This window comes from Falco peregrinus, chromosome 5, assembly GCF_023634155.1.
Source record: "Falco peregrinus isolate bFalPer1 chromosome 5, bFalPer1.pri, whole genome shotgun sequence".
NCBI classification, from domain to species: domain Eukaryota; kingdom Metazoa; phylum Chordata; class Aves; order Falconiformes; family Falconidae; genus Falco; species Falco peregrinus.
In genome coordinates this window covers 112,765,072-112,785,708 of record NC_073725.1, presented here as the reverse complement: position 1 = coordinate 112,785,708, position 20,637 = coordinate 112,765,072, and the positions used below count along the sequence as shown (strand labels likewise).

At 42.5% G+C, this 20,637-nt stretch overlaps 1 long non-coding RNA gene across 2 annotated transcripts; it reads right to left on the bottom strand.

Moving 5' to 3' along the window:
- Positions 1 to 10,413: 10,413 nt before the first annotated feature.
- LOC129784644 (uncharacterized) lies at positions 10,414 to 19,388 on the bottom strand. Of its 2 annotated transcripts, XR_008747640.1 has the most exons (4): positions 14,820 to 19,388; positions 13,205 to 13,264; positions 12,368 to 12,875; positions 10,414 to 12,278 (listed from the first exon to the last, which is right to left on the bottom strand). It is a non-coding gene; the product is annotated as an uncharacterized LOC129784644 (long non-coding RNA). The 2 variants fall into 2 exon arrangements; XR_008747641.1 differs by having other exon boundaries at positions 10,414 to 12,875.
- Positions 19,389 to 20,637: the final 1,249 nt, after the last annotated feature.

Here is a 20,637-nt window from a genome sequence, read left to right as displayed (position 1 = left end):
ATGGGTGTTGTCAGCAATAGCTGCAGATCAACTGTGGAGATGTCCAACCGGTACGCACCTCCTGAACACACGATAACGTAACGAGCTCGTGCATCTTTAAGAGTAATAAGCATTTACTGTTTGTGTAGCTAACAATACAGACTTACAGCACATGTTCCTGTTGCCTAAGGAATAATGTTCACCTGAAGAACTGAACACACCAGGGACAACTTCTGGACTTTGAAGTATGTGGCCTTTCATACTCAGGGCAAGAGGAAAACGGCCAACCCCTGTCTTTTTTCCATCTTGTTAGCCATACTTACCTCTTAGTTCTAAAACCTAGTGCTACTAAAACTGGTAACAATTTGATGATTAAGATCAACTTCCGAGTAACCGCTGGTGCTCCTTCCTCACTAGACTGAGCGGAATAGTGATGCTGAACTACACTGCTACTTCACCCGCCTTGAAAATCTTGCAAGGCAAATACCGCGGAAGTCATTGCATGCGTTTCTGGCTCCTGCCCACATGCTGTTTGACTTCTTTATTTGCCTGCATGCCCTGCATGCCAGTGGTCTGGCAAGGAGGCTGAAAAATCCCCTTCATTTCTTCTGTTAATGAGCACCCCATAATACTTGCCCACAGCTTTCATTTGCCACAGAAGGGTGCAAAGCAGCAGTGCCAAAGACATAGGAAGAAGCACTGCTGCATTTTTGTGATGAGGTTCTCAACACCTTTCCTGCTATGGGTGCAAAAGTTTTGGTCTGGCCTTTGAAAAGAAAACAAAGTAGTGGTCTGTTTTCCTTCTCCCAAGGCTGAGTACATCCCCTAGACAGCTTGATGTAAACTGCAATTATTCAAGTGCTAGGAATGGCAGCATTTATGATTAAAAATGAAAGCCAATTTGATACAGAAGAACGGGTATTAGATCACTTTGTACTTCTTACTAATTATTACATCATGAATGAGTGATTTTATTTTTAAGGAGATCAAATCTACAAAGATTTTCTTACGCAAATATTTCCTAACACTTTAGAACTCATTTAGAATGAAAATATTGTGAATAAATTATTGTACATGACATACTTAAAATGTATTCATGTTTAAAAAAGTTTATTTTCTTTTCTCTTGAAGAACCCAAGTAAAACATGCTCTTGATCCACTGGAACTCATTGCAAAGTTAAAAACGACCTCAGGTACAAGGCAGCCTGACCGCTCAACGCACAAGTGTGAAATGGCCTGCGACCAGGCTTTGCTGTTTCCCTTCTTTGAGAGGTGTGTGAGAGGAGCAAAGACTGTGCTCTCAGGCGACTGTAGGTGTTAATGTTAAGCCACTTTTCCTTTAATAAAATAAAACCATTAAGGCCTTTATGCATTTTTTTAAAATTTTTTTGAGAACCTGCTAACGCTTTGCAAGGATCTCTGCTCTGCACAGCGTGAACCACTCGCACATCAGATCTAGTGATGGATGTTTTTGTTTACAGCTTTTAAAGAAATTAAAGCCCATCATCAACAAGACACAGCCTGTTCTTGTCACGACCTCCATGGCCCTGATGGGCACAGCCGTTCCTGCCAGGGGAGCGGACACAACCACCGTGGCCAGCAGCCCAGCAGAGCCTCCCACCACACTCGCCTCCAAGGAGCTGATGGAGCGTAGTCTTCCAGCGCTCAGTCGTGAGCTGAGCCAAAGCGCTTGGCTCTTCCATGTCAGCCAGCTGCAGTCAGCGGCATTTGCAGTGTGGAGTGCACACACACACATGCACATGCACACACACACACGGACACACACAGACACACAGACACACACAGACACACAGACACACACAGACACACAGACAGACAGACACACCCACACCCACACACCCCACCACACCCCACCACACCCCCACACCCCCCATAGGCTCACAGGCTGGTCTGGGTGGGAAGGGTCCTTCAGGGTCACCCAGTTGCACCCCCCTGCCATGGGCTGGGACACCTCCCACCAGCCCAGGCTGCTCAAAGTCACATCTGTATTCCACAGGCTCAGCATTAGATCAAAACTGAGCCTTAGACAAAGTATGTAAATATCTATTATTAAAAACAAGAAATTTGAAAACCAGAGGATGTTACAGCTGGTTAACAAGGCGTGGCCTTTGAGATGGAATAGACACCGTAAATATCTCAGGCTGGGGCTTTACAAGATAAACTGAGGAGAGCAAAATGGTTAATGAGACCGAACAGAAATTTACTTGGATTATGTATGAACTATCCTAATCAGCATAATAAAAGGTCTACCCTCAAGCAAAGAAAGCCCCCTACTAACAAAATGCCCTCCCCACAGAAGATGCCAGGTGAAAAAAAAAGGATACTGAACCTTTAAATGGAGATAAGGCTCATAAGAACCCATGGGAATTACCCATGTGTGTGTGAGAAAACACAATTGTAAACAATTATTCCAAGTGTATAATATGTTCTAGTAGGTGTTGGGTTTACTACCACCCCCTGGCGCAGACCTAGATGGTACCTTGGCTCCCAGCTGGGGCTGTGGGGCAGCACATCAGCCCGGCCTGAGCACCCCAGGGACGGGGCACCCACCGCTGCCCTGCGCAGCCCGCACAGGGAAGGATTTCTTCCCAATAGCTCACCTAATTCTGCCCTCTTCCAGTTTAACACCATTAGCCTTACCCTATCGCCACCTGCCCTTGTAAAAAGCCCCTCTCCAGCCTTCTTGTTGGCCCCTTTAGGTCTCCCCAGAGCCTCCTCTTCTCCAGCCTGGACAACCCCAACTCTCTCAGGCTGTCTTCATAGGAGGGGTACTCCAGCCCTCTGGTCACCTCTGTGGCCTCCTCTGGACTCACTGAGTCACTCCAACAGGTCCATGCCCTTCTCATGCTGGGGCCCCCGAGCTGGATGCGGTGCTCCAGGTGGGGTCTCATCACCCCAGAGCAGAGAGGCAGGTTCCCCTCCCCCACCCTGCTGGCCACGCTGCTTCTGGTGCCACTCAGGGCACATTGGTGGGTCATGTTGAGCTTCTCATCCACCAACACCCCCCAGCCCTCCTCAGGGCTGCTTCCAATCCATTCTCTACCCAGCCTATACCTGTGCTTGGGATTGCCCTGGCCCACATGCAGGACCTTGTGCTTGGCCTTGTTGAACACCATGAGGCTCTCCAGCCTGCCAGGGTCCCTCTGGGTGTCACCCCTTCCCTCCAGTGCATCAGTGCTGATTGCAAGAGTATTTTTATCTCTATTGGACTGTGAATGTGTGTTGGGGTCAAAAAAGGTCTGGTGGTCTTCAGATGTGATAGAGTGGTGGGATTTTCCTCTCCACTTAGAAATTAGGAGCGTTATGAAACTGTTAATTAAAAAGCACATTCTTAACTCCATGCACTACCTAATAGAACGTTGTATCCCTCTGAGGGTACAAAACGTGGTGTTCAAAGAAAAGAGGTTATAGGAACAATGCAGTTTTGGAGTGGAGAGGAAGAGACAGGGCTTAGTTTAGAAATTTTTAGCTACTTTTCTCTTGACAAAGCTGAAATGTGGAAATTTTCACCTGTGCTATACAGAGCTTCTGAGGGTAGAGCAAGGAGAAGCAATTCAAATGGGCCCTCATCCAAAAATTACCCCGTTTGGGGTAAGAGTTTTTTCTCTGCTAGGGGAAAAAATCCGTCGTGTGGGCAGGTGATGACAGCTAAACACAAACACAGGGGAGCATCATATCTTAAAAAGCCACTTGGAAAACAAGAAAGCGATGAAGTAGGTGGAAAATCTATTCAAGGATTCTCCTGTCTAGCAATAACACTGAAGAAATGTTATTCATTCATTTAAACAATCTTGTACCTAGAGACCATAAATACTGTTACAGGTTTCTTTAGGTTGCATTGCATCTAATTACAGAAAATGGCTTTGAATTTTTGTCCTTGATCCATCTTTTCTCTAAATTTTGAAAGAAACAGTTTTGTTTATGTTTGGTTTCAGTTCACACCAGAAGCAGTGTTGACCGACTACATCTTTGAAGTCCCTCGCTCCTCTGGGCGTATGGCAGGATGGTGCTTGCTCAGATACGTAGGCAGTAGCCATGTCCCGATTTTGATCATTAATGGTGAGACCACACATGTGACATCACTGAGCTCTGGTTGAACTGAGTCCTAAATGGGCACCTTGGCAAGGGCTCATCTGGTCAAACATATTTTAATGTTTGAGAAAGTGGAACGTAGTGCTGCAAGGTATCAGTGTGTCCTGCCGGTCGTCAGGGCAAGGGTGCACGGTTTTTGTGTAGGGCTTGACTAAGATGCTCCTAGTGATCCCAAGTCAGGCATCTTTAGGAGCCAGGGATTTCCCATTAGGAAAACTGTCCCGTTTGCTGCGTCTTGTTCAAGCTGAACAACCCTAAAACATATGTTCAGCTGCAATGTGCATACGAGGAATATGAGGAATGTGTGCATGCAGACTGCATATGTACAAAAAGCCTCTTCTAGACCCGATTTAAAAGGAACTTGTGAAAACGCACTGGCAGTTTTGCCTGGGTAAATTGTCGGCTTCACCAGAAGGAAGAGGGCTTAAGAACGGGGGTTTTGGGGTAGTTAGCTGTGCTAGTAACTTTTGTACTAGTAAGTTTTTGGGGTAGTTAGCTGTGCTAGTAACAGGCCATACATTTTGTACAGTGTTTGCAAGACCTCAGAGCTGCAGTCTGGCAGGGCTGCTCCGTCTGAGCTTCTCCTGACCTACTCACAGCTCTGTTTTACTTGGTTTAGCTGTGACAGCAATTTCTTTAAATGACCCGTTATCTATGGATAATGTTTTACTTTTGTTATCTTTGTATGCTATAACTATAGTTTTATAGAGGCAGCAGTAGCATGCAGTAATTCTACATAAAATGGGATTTTTAATGACTGAAACGTGATGATATAATGTAGAGAAATACAGGCTTGGTACAACAGTGGAGGCCTTGAAAACTGGAGACATAGGACAAGGCATGCAGGAATACAAACATGGGATGGTGATATTTGGGGCGCAAGAGACCCCAAGGCTATAAACAGCTCATCTATTGCAAGTTAAAGAAATGCAGACCTAGAGATGAACAAAATTGGTTTTAAGGGAAACCAAGAACAAAGAATACAATTCAAAATATGTGAAAGGCACCATACATAGTAAATTCAGATGTAATGGGGAACTGCAGACCAGTAAAGAAAGAAAGAAAACAGAAACATAAAAGCATATCAGCAAACATATAAAAAATGACCAGAAATGAATCCTAGAATGAGGAAGAAATCATCAAGATCAATCAACTCTGTCTAGACTACTAGTGAATCTTGAATTAGATCATTAAGATTTCAATTATCTTAACAGCACATTTGTGGCCTTGTATAGAAGGTATGTGTCCTGTTTGCCCGTAAGCAAGATTGACAGTGCCACAGTTGCCTCTCACCACTGCAAAACTGCGAAACAAGGCCAGTATTTCAGAGGCGCTGACTTCCCTGAGCTTCACATGATGCTTTGTGACCCCTTCTCAGTTCACGCTAAAGCATGGTCACCACCACAACACCGCCTGAAGGACACGGATGAAAAATTCCTTTCCTCAAACTGCAGTGAGCAGACAAAGGAACAAGATATTCTTTTTCATGTTCACCCTTCCTCATGAAAAATGCAGGGTGCCTGGATTTTGTTATTTCAAAATGTATCAGAGGTTTCAATAGGGTTAAAGTCCCAAATGACTGGTGGGAGTTGAGGAGTAGGAATTTAAGGGAAGTATAGAGCTTTTCATGTCACAGTCCTCTCCAGATGCTGAGTGAATCCATTTCCCACAAAGTATGTTAAACTAGCCCCTGCAACATCATAATTTACTTCATTAATCTGTCTTAGAGTCATCTTGTTTTGCCTACCAATCAAGCTAATAACCATGTCATATGAGCTTTGCAGCTGGAACAAATTTGAGGTCTTGGGAACCAGCTGGAGTTGAAAACCAAACACTACAAAGGTTTCTTAGAGGATGTGCCTCCATCAATTTTGTCCTGGGGTTTAAAAAAAGTCCAAAGGGTGAAGAATTTCCATGTCCTCATAATTTCTCCCAGCCTGCTGCAGATGGTTCCTATACGCAGTTGCATTCATCCCATGTTCCTGAGGGGAACAGAGAATTGTGCTTTGACCGTCAGATATTTTCTGGAATCCCAGTCAGTCATGTAACGGTTCCCCCCAGTCCTTTCTGCCTTGGATCAAAGGTGAGAGGCAGGAGTTAAGATACCTGCCGAGTAAGGTATTATAATCGCTTCCAGCAGCACAGCTGGACTTCAGAATTTGAGAGATATGAAGGTATTTTCCACAATAACATTTTGTGGCAATCTTTCTCAGATGCAGAAGATAAAAGTCATAATCTATTTAAAGAGCAGAGTGGGAGTCCTGTTGTAGATGACACTGAGCACTTTTTCCTATGCATCTGTTCAACAGTATTTTAGTAGTAGCAACTAATTCACGTTAAGCGATGGAATTGTTTTACAGATTTCTACAACAGAAGCTTGCTCAGTGTTCAAACAAGATGCTGTAGTACCTCTAATACATCTACTCATTGACTACCTTGGTTCTATCTTCCTCCCTATCAAAAGCTGTCGTATGTTTTTCATCTAAATTAGGTAGTCTTTTTTCCTAGTGCTGCTGCAGTTTTCCAGATAGATAACAGTGCTTTGCTGTGTTGCATTGCATTTTATATTTATAAAGCTGAGCAATAAGCAATACAAATACGAAACATGGAACAAATTTTCTGAGAAAGGTCAAAACCACAGAGATGCTTGAAGATCAACTTTTAAATCTAGATGTACAAGCAAGATTTCCATCGGTGTGAATGGGTGTTTTGTATGAGGTTCTGAAAGCAAATACAAAATGAGGCCATCAGTAAAGCTAAGCAGCGGCAATTAATTTTGCTTTAGAGAAATATTTTCTTTACTGCTTGTTTAAAGCACCTCCCTCTTCTCACTACAGCGTGGTCACGAGGACCTGGGATGCCACTTCTCTTGGAAATTCTTTTTGCTTCTCTTCAGTGATTTTTACTTGCTAGGCTTGACACTGAGGAAGCAGAAACAACCACTTGGCATTATGTTTTATGCTGAATCCATAAAACTTCATTAATTTCACTCCATTGGAAATAAAATTCAGGTTTGAAATTAGCATTCATATACAGGAAAGCACAGATTACTTTGAAAAGGTCATGAACCCTATTAAAATCTGAAAATTTTAAACTCTTAACAAAACACAAAACAAGCAAGTCTAAAAGGGAAATCTAAGATCTCCCTGGCTCCCTCATGCTATTTCACATAGCAGGTAGCATATTTTTATGCAACTCAGCTTATGGTGGCCTGATACAAGGGTACTGCAGCTACCTGACTCTTCAGACATTGTCCAAATTCTACTAATGTTTTGAGATACTTGTTAACATTCACTTATTTCAACAATATTTTCCTATGTCTTTTAAAACATTAACTCAATACTTTCAGAAAAGATGACTAAGATCACAATAATTACCCACTGTGTTATCCTATAGAGAAATGCTTGCAGTGCACCAATACAGGAATAAAGTGAACGGACACATAATTCAGAACATGGAAGACCCATCACCTTTCTAAGGTCCACTAGGGATAATGGCACACCACTGCCTACTCAGAAAACTCACAGCATCACAGAAAAATTTAAGCTGGAGAGGACCTCTAAAGGACAGTTTGTCCAACCTTCTCAAGGCAGGGCTGACTAGTTAGATCGTTACCTGGAGTCTTAGCCAGTTTCAAAAATGTCCCAGGATGGAGATGTCACACCAGCGGATGGCCAGCTCCAGTGCTGGTTACCACTCGCAGTGTGAAGACTGATGAGCTCTCAAGCATGTACCAGGACAGGTTTTATCTTATGTTTCATTATTCATTTAAAGCTTTTGGACTTTGGTCTGGTGTTCCTAATTACACAGTCCTCACCAAAGCTATTTTGCAGCACAGACTGAGGCACTATCTTACCAGAATATGGTCCATTTACACGATACATTTAAAACCGGTTTTCCCCATTACAAAGTGCATTGCCATTGCAGTCAGCGGAAACTAGACTTTAGAATTAATTTCATGGAAAATAACTTCACAAAGCATCATCTGGCACCCACACCTCAGGTCCCAGGGCCTCAGTTTGAGAGGCCCCTTCCCTTCCTCCCCGTGCTGTATGGGTTTCTGCTTCAGCTGCAACTCTCACAGCAAACACACCGAACTGGGGGGATCTGCATCGCATCATTGCTCTGCACGTGAGCAGCATGTTCAAGCAATATATAATAAAGATGACTTTAAATCATACATGCTCTGAGTTTCTCTGTAAATACGCACACTGTGCCCCGAGTATCCCTTCTTTTTGCAACTGCCCTGAAATTACACCAATTAAACAGACCGTATTTGCTTACGCTGGTATCCAGGGCAGAAAAAGTGCATGTTGTAAAAAAACTTGTTTTCTGTTCAGTTTGCTGGTCTTGCCAGCTCTGCAAAATTCCAACACAAGAACTGTTTCTCACTGTCATTTGTGGTCTTGCTCATGAAGAGGTAACTCCGCACAGTTCATCACAAATTAAGGTTTTCACAGTGTCAGAACCTGGATGTTGAAAGGAAAGCAATTTGGTTCTTTAGTAGAAGCTCAGCAGAACTGATACTGTGGAGTCAAGCGTTAATAAGCCCAACCTTCAGCTAAACTACAATGAAATGTCCTAAAAAAAATCCTAGAAAGTGTTAAGGGCAAGAAGGATACTGCCCATATAATTGATCTCTAAGGGATAGTAAATTGCACCTGAGTGTAGACCACAGGCAGCCTTCTTGTGGAATTTATAAAACCTACTGACTTACGGCTTATGTTCATGCTTTTGATTTTAAACCAAATTATTTTATCTTTCCTGACAACCCTTTTGTTTTAGGTAGAAACATTAATATGACACACATTTAAATAAATGACAAATTTAATTAATCCAAGATAGGTTTATGAACAGAGCAGATCACACTTTTTAGCTCTCATCATTTGATCAGTCAACTTAATCTCAAATAATAACGCTGGCAGCTTCTTACTGCATCTCTTTTCATCTTTGTTTTATTTTTAATCACAAGCTTTTTGTGTTTTATACCCTCTTCTGCTAAGAAAATCATAAACACATTGAAGAGTAATTTCAAATCCTTCCTCACCAATCTTTTCTCTCACTGTTCCCGTTTTGCCACTGATTTCCTCCTTCCTCTCTAAAAAAAACCTCAAAAAAATCCAAAACCCAGCCACAGATTTTTTTCTTATCACAAAATGAACATTTTTCAGAAAGTCTTTCAGAGCAAAATACAGTAAGTGTTCTTCACCTTACAAGCCTTCTGGCAGGGCGCTGACATCGTACATACATGGGGTTCTTTGCTGAGACTAGCCTTCCAGCAATTCAACAGCACTGCCAGCAAAGCTGAAGGACACACCAAGGTCAAAAGAAAGAAAAAACCCTGACAAAATAGTACCAGTGAGATGCGCTCTGTTAAAAACATGTGACTGTAGACAAACAATTCTAAAACCTGAAGAAAAAGAAAATATATCTGGATATTATCAGATGCAGTATTCCCTCTGAGAAAAAAAATTTTGATACCTAATTATTTAAAATTAAAAAAGCAGATCAGTTAAAGCACAGCATGACATCATTCATCTACATCTTTTAATAACATCGGCTTCAACCTTAAAAAAAAACCCTATCTTTTTAAACAGAACTTACTGGGGATTAAGCTGGTATGTTGAAAGTATTTCTGAAAATACACCGGTTGAAGTTAAATCTAAATTGTTTAAATGTAAATCTGGAAAAATTATCTTGGCAACAAACATTTGCAACATTAGATGTTAATGAAATTTGATATCACGTCACAGCTTTTCGATAGCCCAGAGTTAATGACTCTGTGCTTTTATGCATGGGCTGCTTTGTGGTCTTGTGTCGAGATAACAGGATTTTAAAAAAACCCAAACAAATCCCACAAACGACAAAGCTAAATATTCAGGTAATCTCTCGAGAAATGGTAGTCAGGTACAAACAGCCGTTCTTGCACTCGGTGGTTAAACTGCTTACAGCTTTTCAAAGCTCTAACGCTGCCTCAGCCGGGAGCTCCAAGGCAGACAGTGACTCAAAGGTGCAAATCAAATGGCTGGTGCCCACGGGTCCCCTTCCGCCCCTCGCACCTCCGCCATCCCTCACGCGCAAACGTGCAAGCACGGCAGTCTCCTTTGAAGTCCTGAAATTATACAGAAATGCCTTAAATCCTACAACAAAAAATAAATACCGTGGTCTTTGAATTTTCCCTCTAACAAATCAAACTGTTCCCACCAGCGAGAAATTTCCTGGTGCCAACAGGGTTTCAAAAATCGGTCTGTAGGAAAAAACAGAGAGAGGGGGAGAGAGAGGGGGAGAGAGGGGGAGGGGAAGAGGGCAAACGGGCTCGGTACGGACATGGGGCTGAGCGGCCGTTCCAGCGCTCCGCCACAGCTCTCCCAGGATGGAAGCTTTACAAGTGGAAGGAGCATCTTTTATCCCACCGTTTTCCTGTCCAGCCTTCCAGCACCAAAGCAGAGGTAGCTGCCTCAATAAAGCCTAGATTTAGCGTTTAGCACAGTATCATCCACATCTTCCCTTCCCTATAGTTGTTACACTTTATTTACAATGTCTGGAATTCCTCTCCCCTCCCTCCCCTGCAAAAAAGTATAATGCAAACAGCTCCAGTAGTTGTCTTCTCAGGGCATGGATCTTAGTACAAAATTATATTCTTTGAAATATTTTGGTGTGGATTTTGCCTCATTTTGGGGTCATCCACCAGAACACAGGCAGTAGCCTCTCTGTGCAGAAACCTTTCTAAGCTTCTCATGAAAGCTAGCACAAAAGTTTCCACACACAAAGATGACTTTAAAATAATATGCAGCTCATCTTCATAACTGCAGGACTATTCCTCCAAAATAAATAAGGAGAATTCAGTATTTCTGCCTAGCATTGGACACGGCTTTGTTACACCTAGACTCATACAGTATTTATACACATAGCTTGCCACCAGCCATCATTAGCTCACGCGCACCCAGGTGCTGCTACGCTGCCCCACTGGTGACTAACACTTCCGAGAGTGAGAGAGAATTAGAAACTCACTGGCTTCTAGAGTCCCTCAGGAACTGTAGTTCTGGCCATTCCCCTCCGAGTCAGCGGCCGCAGACACAGATGACACTGTATATTGTAACGATGCAGGGTGAAAGGCACTCTCAGCTCTTCCTGAATGGCAGAGCCTGTTCAACCACAGTCACCGGCAGCCGTACAACACACACGCTGAGCACGGTTTAGAAGGAACTGTGAGACTATCTACTGGGCATTGAAAGTACCAAAAGTCCCCAAATTCCCCCAACGACAAATAACAAAGGCAAGGTTTCCACGTGCCCTTTGCAGAGCTGGCAGCAGAAGGTTCTTTGGCTCAGGTCACCAGAATTAGGTCTAGGTGCCCAATCTCTACTGGAGTCAAGGAGAATCGGGAATCTACCTGTTTTTGTGGATCTAGATCTTAGGAATCCAGTGGGAGAAAAATTCATCTGGCTGCTTACTTGGCAGTGATCCCTGGATAAAATAAAATTCCTGGCACTAGCAAATTACAACTGTGCTCTGTATCTGATATAATGTTTTGGTGGCAGTTCACCTCAAAACTGATTTACAAAGCCACCATAGGAATCTACTTTAGGAACCAGCAGCTCCCCAGATCCCACCTGAGCTTGTGGAGTTCAGCAAGGACTTTGGGGAGCCAAGGCTGGAATACCTCAGCTCAGGAGCATGCACACCTGACATCTCATATTGCTCAAACTTGTTACATCTTCCAGACTCACTAGAAGCAGGCAAGCATTTATTCTGATATTTTCTAGCAGGCAAGAAAGTAATGGGACTAATGCCATGGGCTGGTTAAGTATTTTGATCTCGGTATTAGGTCATCTTGCTTTACATCCACGATACGCACAGCCAGAGCTAATTGTTAATCTGCTCAGTGCTCTATCACGAGCTCTGCCGGCACTAAGTGTTTTGCATACAAATACTATTTGCAGCCTCTTCTTCTATCTCCCATTTCTGTACATCGAGGTAGAGGACCCGTATTTCAGGGTATGCATTTAAAAATGGACATTTGAAGTTTCAAAGAGCACTGCAGGGGCTGTGCTTCAGGGGCTGCAGCGGCCACATAGCCCGTTGGTAGGAATCCGTTTTACAGCTATTTCTGTAGAGTTTGTCATACAGTCAGTGGCATTCTGTGAAATCAGAAGCCAACTTAAATCTAGCATTTCTGCTTGCACCTGTAGAAAAAAAAAATGCAGTTAGGTGGAATCTGCTGGTTTGAGTCTGTTTTGGATGGTCTTAGATGTGATTTTACAGTTAAAGTTACCTGATGATAAAAAGCCTGGAAGAGAGGTCTTCCCTGGCTTTCCTCCTAAAACGTGTAAGGGGTCAGCCAAATCTTTTTCCTCTGCCCAGAGAATCTGGCAGAGTAACACACCATCCCTCTTCTTGGTTCTTAACATAAAAAGGAACAGATTGATAAAGATAATTTCATGAAAACCAGATTCTGAGACCAGACTTTTAGTATGGGACTTCGTTAACAGCTCCATCTTCTCTAACATCTGCCGCCACTAAAAGGACTTGTCCCAAAGTACATCATCCCACTTTGCCATGGGAGGGATCTCCTTCCCCCATCATGAACCCTGCAGAGTTCAGCCCGAGCAACTTAACCTTTTGCATTCCGGCAACCAAAATTTCCTCCAGCGTATTTTTGTATTGTATTCACTCTGGGGATCCTAGATGTTGATGATTCCCAGATGATCAAACTCCTTTACCACAGTAACCCCTCAGCTAGGTGCATCCTGCTTGGTGAGAAAGGCAGAGAAGGCAGTTGTCTGGGGAAAGAAATGCAGAAGAAAAGAGCTTCAGCAAAAGATTTCCTGTCTCATTTCTAAAATGAGCAACCGAAATAAGGGCCATATATATTCATGCTCCCTCCTCTTCCCCTGCTGTTATTTCTCTGCACAGGTTGTTCACCTCCAGTTGCTAAGCAACATGCTTGTCTCACATGCTCTACATCCCAGTGCGCAGGGAAAAAAGGGAAAAAAAAGATCCTGCAGGGGCAAAATTATGCTGACAAGTAGGGAGCATAAACTTTTTCCTCTCCTCCCTCCCTTTTCTCCCATGCTCAACGTCTTTCACACTACATTAAATCTCATCTCACCGTTCTCCACTAAAGCAAGCAGCGCAATCCTGGGTTAACCGGAGCATACTCCCAGGATGGCTATTAAAAGAAAAAAAAGGCAGAAGAAAGGAGATCAGTTCACGAACCATATTCTTTTCTGATGAAAAGTATTGAGATTTCCTCGGAACAAATAGCAAGACTCCCAGAGGACTGTTGCTGTTACAAATGTTTAAATCCTGCACATGCCACAGTAATCTAGGACAGGTTATAGACACAGAACATTATGTATTCTGCAGCAACGTAAAATCCATTTTCTTTACTTTTCTTATTATCAAAGCCTTTAAAATTTGACCATAAAGCATAACTCCTCCAGGCTGCAATTTATTTCTAATGCAAGGTCTCAGTGCTGCCTGAACTCATTTTTTTTCTTCTGTTATCCACCCACACAGACCATGAACATTTTAAAGAAATAATAAAAATAAGGTTCACTTAAGCTATTCAGCAAATTTGAAAAATAATTGAAAAAAATAATAAAAAAAATTTGTATGCTACACTATTCCTATGCAACCCAATTACTTGAGAGGACTCTCAGGACTACATTTTGAAAAAACCGTAAGTTTACAACCTTGTATGTAGAGATATGTTGTTCAGAGCAAAGCCCTTCCCGCTGGCAGGTCAGCTGCGATGTTCTGCTTTCCTTTATCAATACTGATTCCAATCCTTTTTGGGCTACCGCTTACTCAACCCTCAGCATTTCCCGTGAGCCACCATGGTGTCAACCTTTCATTAAATATTCCATAAAATGCAATATAGTGCTGTACTGGAGTTGGTACCTTAGTGTACAGTACTGATCCGTTCTGCAGAACACTTTTCCTTCCCTTGTAGACCAACAGTGGTAAACTAATCCCAGTTTGGAAATAGATTGGAACATGGGTCTGGTTCTGAGCCGCAGTTTACCATCAGTAAAACAGATGAAGTCCTTTGCTTCCCTGCTTTATTTATTTAAATACACAGTGTTCACCACAGAGGACGAATTTTGCTACTACGACTGCTACATTTCTGACAGATAATACAGATTTGCCATCCAAACTATCTATCAAACAGATCAAACCAAGATCCAAAAGACCCCAACATTTTAGACTGAAACCAACTAAGCATACTTCTGAAACAGAGCATCAAAACCAGATTTATCTAATCCAATCTGTAATTTTCTGATTAAACTAAAAGATTTTCAGATCTTCTGACAATTCAAGGCTGAGGCTTTCATGGCTGAACGAAACGTTTTGTTTGGCTGTAAATTACTTTCTGAAGGAGTAGAAGAGGGTACAGCACAGCAACGGCAGTTGATATACTGATACCGCAGTGGTTTCACCATCTGGATGGGTGTGATACTACCACGATTAGACAAAATTACTAATGCAGAATTCAAAACAAAACACATCCCACACGCTGAGCCCTTCCTTATGGCCTAGCATAACCATGGTACACTTCCTATCACCCTTCTCTCTTCCTGCAACTAGTTGTAAGATGTCTCCATTCCTGAAGTAAGGGAAGACCCTAATAAGATTATGAAGGGAAAGGATGTCTCTCCAGTAGTCATCAGTACACACCTTCTCTGTAAAATGCAAAAAATCATCAGGGACCTGGGACCCACCATAGTGAGATGTGAGTAGGGATCCTACAGCCCTTGTCAGCTGAAGCTGTCCGGAGCTCGCCTCTTCCCAATTCACTCTGCCTCACAGTCTTCTTCAGCCTTCAGTTCCTTGAGCCTTCAGTTCCTCAAAAAGAAGCCCCAAATCCAGGTATCTGATCCCACGCTCTGCATGCACTACCTACTAGACAAATGGATTTACAGTTCACAAGACCTTTAGCTATCACTGTGCTCCAAGAGACTTCAGCTAGTCTGTCCATAACCATTTCTCTATGACAAGACAGGTTCATATCTTGTAACATGGAGGCATCATCACATCAAAACAGAGTAAATATAACCTTGCGTTGATTCACAGTATTTGAAAAAAATATAAAAATCTAAGTAACAGGAAATAATGTGCAGAAAATGCACAAACGAGACTGAATCATAGCAGACACTTGATTTTCTGTGTATTATGAACAATGGGGAAAACAGAAACAGAAAAAAATTCAGGGTTTTTTGCCCACAGTCATAAAAGTAATATATTTTGTTTTCACCTCCAGACAGTGGTCTCAGCCTGCAGGCCCAGGGAAACATTTAGCTATATAATAGTCGTTGTTCTTCAGTACAACACTATTCTGTTTCACCTGCTCGTTCAGTGAGAGACTAACATAAATCTTGCCTAAGAGGGCAGTTCAGTTCTGACAGTCTTCTGGTTAAAATTGATGCTTGTAGGGAAAATGTGTTTTCCCACCCAGTCTTTCAAATAGGAGTGCTTTGTGTACTCTTGTAACAGTGCTCTTTAAAAGCATCAAAAGAGCTTGGTAGAGAAACAAGACCTTTCGAGCTAATTTCAGGTGATTAGAGGATTAGCAGGTTTAGGTTGACGGAACTGTGAAATACAAAATTCAGATTTTGAGGGGGTAAAAGTATATCTTAGAACTATCACCTGTATGAGCATAACAAAAAGTGATAATTTTCTGAAGTATTCTACAAATTCTTTGAGACCTCTTCCTCACACAGACCCCTCACTAGCAATGAAAAAAAAACTTAGAAGGGAAAACAACTTCTCATTGCTCAATTCTTTAGGTAAAGCCACTCCTACAGCACCTGAACTCTACAAGACTTTTGTATAAGGGTACATGTTTTGTAAGAACCATATCAGAAACAAATTATCCAAAAGGAGACAAGCAGGTCTGCTGACATCATCCACATCACAAGACAGTCATTTTACATACCAAAGAAGTCAACCAGAAGGTATCTTCTATCTTGCATGGCATACCAAAAAACATTGAAGGAAGCCACCTTCACTTACCTATGAAATTGCCTTCTTTCTCCTTAATTTTATGGCACAGCCCATTTTAACCATAAAGCATCTATTGTGTTCGAAATCTGTGATATTTCATTGAAGGCAAAAGTCCTTGTTCCCAACAGTCGATAGCTGTTGGGTACAAGCCAGTAAGCCAAAAAATAACAGAAGAAAACTAGTACCAAGCAAGGCTTCCAACCCCCACGCCTGCATTTTCCCTTCTGTAAGCAGCAGCAGAGAACACAACAGCGAGTCTTCAGGGGCGCAGCAGGCACTCCTGCATGCAGGGGTGCAAGGAGGTGTGCTTGCAGCAGCAGCAACTGACCCTCTCATTAGCAAGCGTTTCTGTTGCTACAGCACTTGCAAGCAGCACTAGAAGACCAGAGACAGAGAAGGTATCTAAAAAACCTCCGCTTTCTTAGCAGGGAAGTAAAGCAGCACCAGGTCAAAGCTCACCACGCAGTGTGCAGAGATCTGGGTGCGGTTTGGGTGCCAGCCTCCCAGCCTGTCCTAGCTGTAACCAGTTCTGCTTCCAAAGCCAAGCTCCCATCAGCCATCAGACATGCCAAACACCCTGCCTGGGACGCAGCACGTCTCCGCACCCATACGTAATACGCAGTCAGGCAATGCCCATTACCTAAGAACACTGGGCGTTAAGATCAGAATTGTCAGGACCTGAAGGTTTAAGGCCTTTAATGAGCTAAAATAATTATTATTCTCAGACAGTTTTAGTGCAGCTGTAGTAGGGATGTATTTTATTTCTTTTATATCACCGAGAAACTTGAGGCTAACTCTCTCTAAATATATGTCTATAACCTTATTGGTATTATATAATCAAGAAAATCACGTAAAGGTCTCTGCATTCTGTACTCCCATGCAACTGTTCCATTGACTTGCACAAAACCAAGTGGACATTTCATTTCGGGAGCGTTCTCCTCTGGCTCCTTTAAGCCTTTAATCTTTATCTTATTCTATTATACTGTTGTATCTATTAATGGATTTACTGTACTACACAGGGACAGAGTGAATGGCAGTGTGTGTGTGTATGAAAAAGACATATATAGTCTCCTATGGACTATCAAGCAAGGAATGTAGACAAAGCAAAAATCTCACAAAAAAAGTTGCTAACAGATAATGTCCAGATATAACGTGGAAGATGAAAATTCTTTAAAAATAATCAAGACTTGGAAGTCTGACCAAGAAAATTAGCAGCCAAAATACCCACTGGTCTTTGACATCCTGGCCAGAGTTTTTGAGACTTTTTAGCTCTCACCTTCATACCTTCCCTGTACTCACATTCCAGTGTAAAGAAAATTAAAAAGTAGCGGAGGCTGCCACGCAGCTTTTCAGTATGTGCATGTCAGTCTTGGCCTACAACCAGGCAGGACTGACTGAGGCACAAAGACAATGAAGAAAAACCTTTGGAACAGAATCGGGTAACATTAATGCAAGCTCCAAGCGTTAATATCTTTTCCTCTCAAGACAGTATTTTAAATTAGAGCTTTCATTGTCCGCCTAAGAGATGTCAGAGCCCAGTCAAGGCGATGCTGGTGTAGTACCTAATGGGCAATGGTTGCCCTTTCATTCACTGATGACACTTTATTTAATACCAGCTATTAATACATGATGGCATTTTCTATCAAGGGTGTCATAAAAAGGTCAGATTCCATTACTGCAACTTGTATATATGAGGACAGGCTCAACCCTTAAGCAACACTAATATCCTACTACTTCCAGCCAGCTTGCTCCAAGTGCAGCGTCATTCTGCCAAGTACAGGCAGACTGATGTACCCAGTCTCGCATGTCTGAAATCAACAGCAGCATGGAGGCACCAGGAGCACCCGGCCGCCAGGACTCAGTCACAGATGAGAGTATTCTGACAGCATTTTCTCCTTTCTTTCATTGCTTTTTCTGGTAAATAGGCATTTGCAACTACAGCATATCTTGTATTTCCAGAGCAGGTCCAGATGACCTGTGTATGAAGGTCAGGCTGAGTGTTGCTTGGCACTGCTGGTTACAATGGTTTCTTCTTATGAAAAGTGTTGTCGAATGGCTCCTGATTTTGTTTGCTATATTGATCCAAAAATTGTTTAGATGACTAATTCCCAGACAAAAGGTTGTGTACTCTGTGTTCTTTTCATCTCCTCGTTTATGTGTAGTTCAGCTGGTCATTTAAAACCCCACTGCATTAGTCTTGTTCCCTCGGTGGAATGCTGCCTTTCAAACAACAGCCTGAAATACTAGAAAATGGTTGAAATTACCCTTTAACAAAGCATAATCCATCATGAGTACCAAGTACATCTTAATACGCAAATCAGAGAACTGTAGAACAGAAATACAACTCAACCCTTTCATGCACATAAATATCCACCAAGGGTTTTTTATTTTTAGTTATTTCATTTGTCAGTAAGTATCATGAATACCTCTTTTGATACTTTCCATATTCTTCTGTGAGCTCCACAGCAGTGTTTTTTTCTCAGCTCATCCCCATTCACTGATTAACTAACCTCAGTTTCTCGCTTGGCTTCTCTCTGGTGAGGTCTCCCTAAGAAAAGATGATTTTGTACATCGAATGGATTAAACAATAAAGCCAGTAAGTTGTGTGTGGGGGTTAATATTTACAGAGCAACTGGAAAACTAAGAGCTCCCTAAAGCAAAATAAGGCACCTAAGTGTTGATTGCGCTAATTTGCAGTTTACTTCATAGGTTTCTGTTGGTAAATGTATTGGCACTGCAGGGCTGCTGCCACGGTGATTTATGGCAAAGTTGCCCGTTAGCACAGCTAGCCATATCTACCTCCCAAAGCATCACTACGAAGCTTGCTTTCCACCCCTACCCCAGCCCTCAGCGCAGGCATCCAAAGACGACACAGAAAACAGCAGGGAGTGCAATTGTGACAGGTTTCCCTCCTCAGGGGCAGCAATGAATTGGGGTAGGCTTGCACCACCTCTGGCATTTCAGTGCATAACCAAGAATCCAGACACACTGTCCTGTTCAGAGTGACACCCAGAAATGGTGTCATCTCCATCCCACATGTCCTGCCTGAATCAGCTGCCTTTTTATCACTGCTGAACCCCTTTCAGAAATAGTTAAGGACCACTACCGTTTACAAAACTAAAACAGACACACAGCAAACAAGCATTAAGCTTACTAATTACTTAGAAAGCTTGGCTAACAGGACTGTTCCATACATTGCCAAGTTCATCAAGTAGCAAACACATTTAGAGTTGAAAAAGCAACCCACTGTAAAGGATTGTTTCTTATGACGCAGGTGACCATTTCTGTTCCCATGGAAAATGAAGTAACATACCACTTTATTTTTCTCAGTACCTAGTATTTTGAAAAGTTCTAGAATTTCATGAGTACAATAAAACTTTTCAAAATACTAGGTACTGAGAAAAATAAAGTGGTATGTTACTTCATTTTGTACTAGAGAAACTTCAGCACTAGAGAAACAAAGCAGTGTGCTGAGGCTAAGCGTTCCCTAGGAAAATAAAATTCATAAGCAGATATTTTTTTGGGTCTAAATATGCCCTGGTTTGAACCCGTCAAGGCAGCAAAAGAAGGGCTCTGCAGTTCCACACCAGCTCAACCAGACATAAAGGAAGTGGCATGTGGCACTGTGACGGGAGACTCTGGCAGAAGGGCTGGGAATTCAGCAAACGGCAAGAAGCAGCGCGGCAGCTTCAGGAAAGGGAGACTTGACAGCACTTCATTTCTCCTGACCTCTTTGTTCTGCCCTCCCCTGGCAATGACACTTATCCAGGCACTGAAAGGGAAAAAAACACAAGCAAACAAATGGCCTATTCCGCTCTGGAAAGGCATTCCGTCGGTGAGATGGCAGCTGCACCAACAGGTGAAAACGAGCCCTATCTGCTACATTACAGCGCTAATTTCATTTGGCAGAAAATCACTTGCAAATCAAGTAAATGTGACAGAAGCATTTTCCCTTGTGTTTGGCCACGTCCAGAAACTACAGCCACAGCTGTTTCGTTTGCCGTGCAGTAGGCTAATGCAGTATCAGTGAAAAATAAAGCACATTTTCCATTGCTACGCTAGCTTCCACTAGCTTCCCCTGAAGGCTTAGTTGAATTTTTCTTCCATTCAGGCTCAGTCTTCCCTGGTAACAATAATCCTGATCAGTGTCTTCATTACAAAATAAACTGCTGCACGATCTTCCTGTACAACACAAACTCTGTGTTCTTTACAGTCTCAGTTATTTCATTTGAAGCAGTGCTCATTTACAAAGGCTTCAGTTTGCATGACCCATGAGTACAGTGCATTGCGAAAGGCTGCCACCACCACGGTCCTCAGCTCATGGTTAAGAAATCATTTTTGTTGCAGTTTCTCAGGTTTCAGGAAAATCTTTGGCACCTGACGCAGTCTGATGCTGGTACATACACATGACGTTCAAGCTGACTGATGTCCCCACAATGACATGCCAGTTGCAAGCTGTAGGGAGATGATTTTAAAAGCTAGGACAGATTTACTCATATGTATTGATTTTATATGTATCTATACTTAAAATAAATG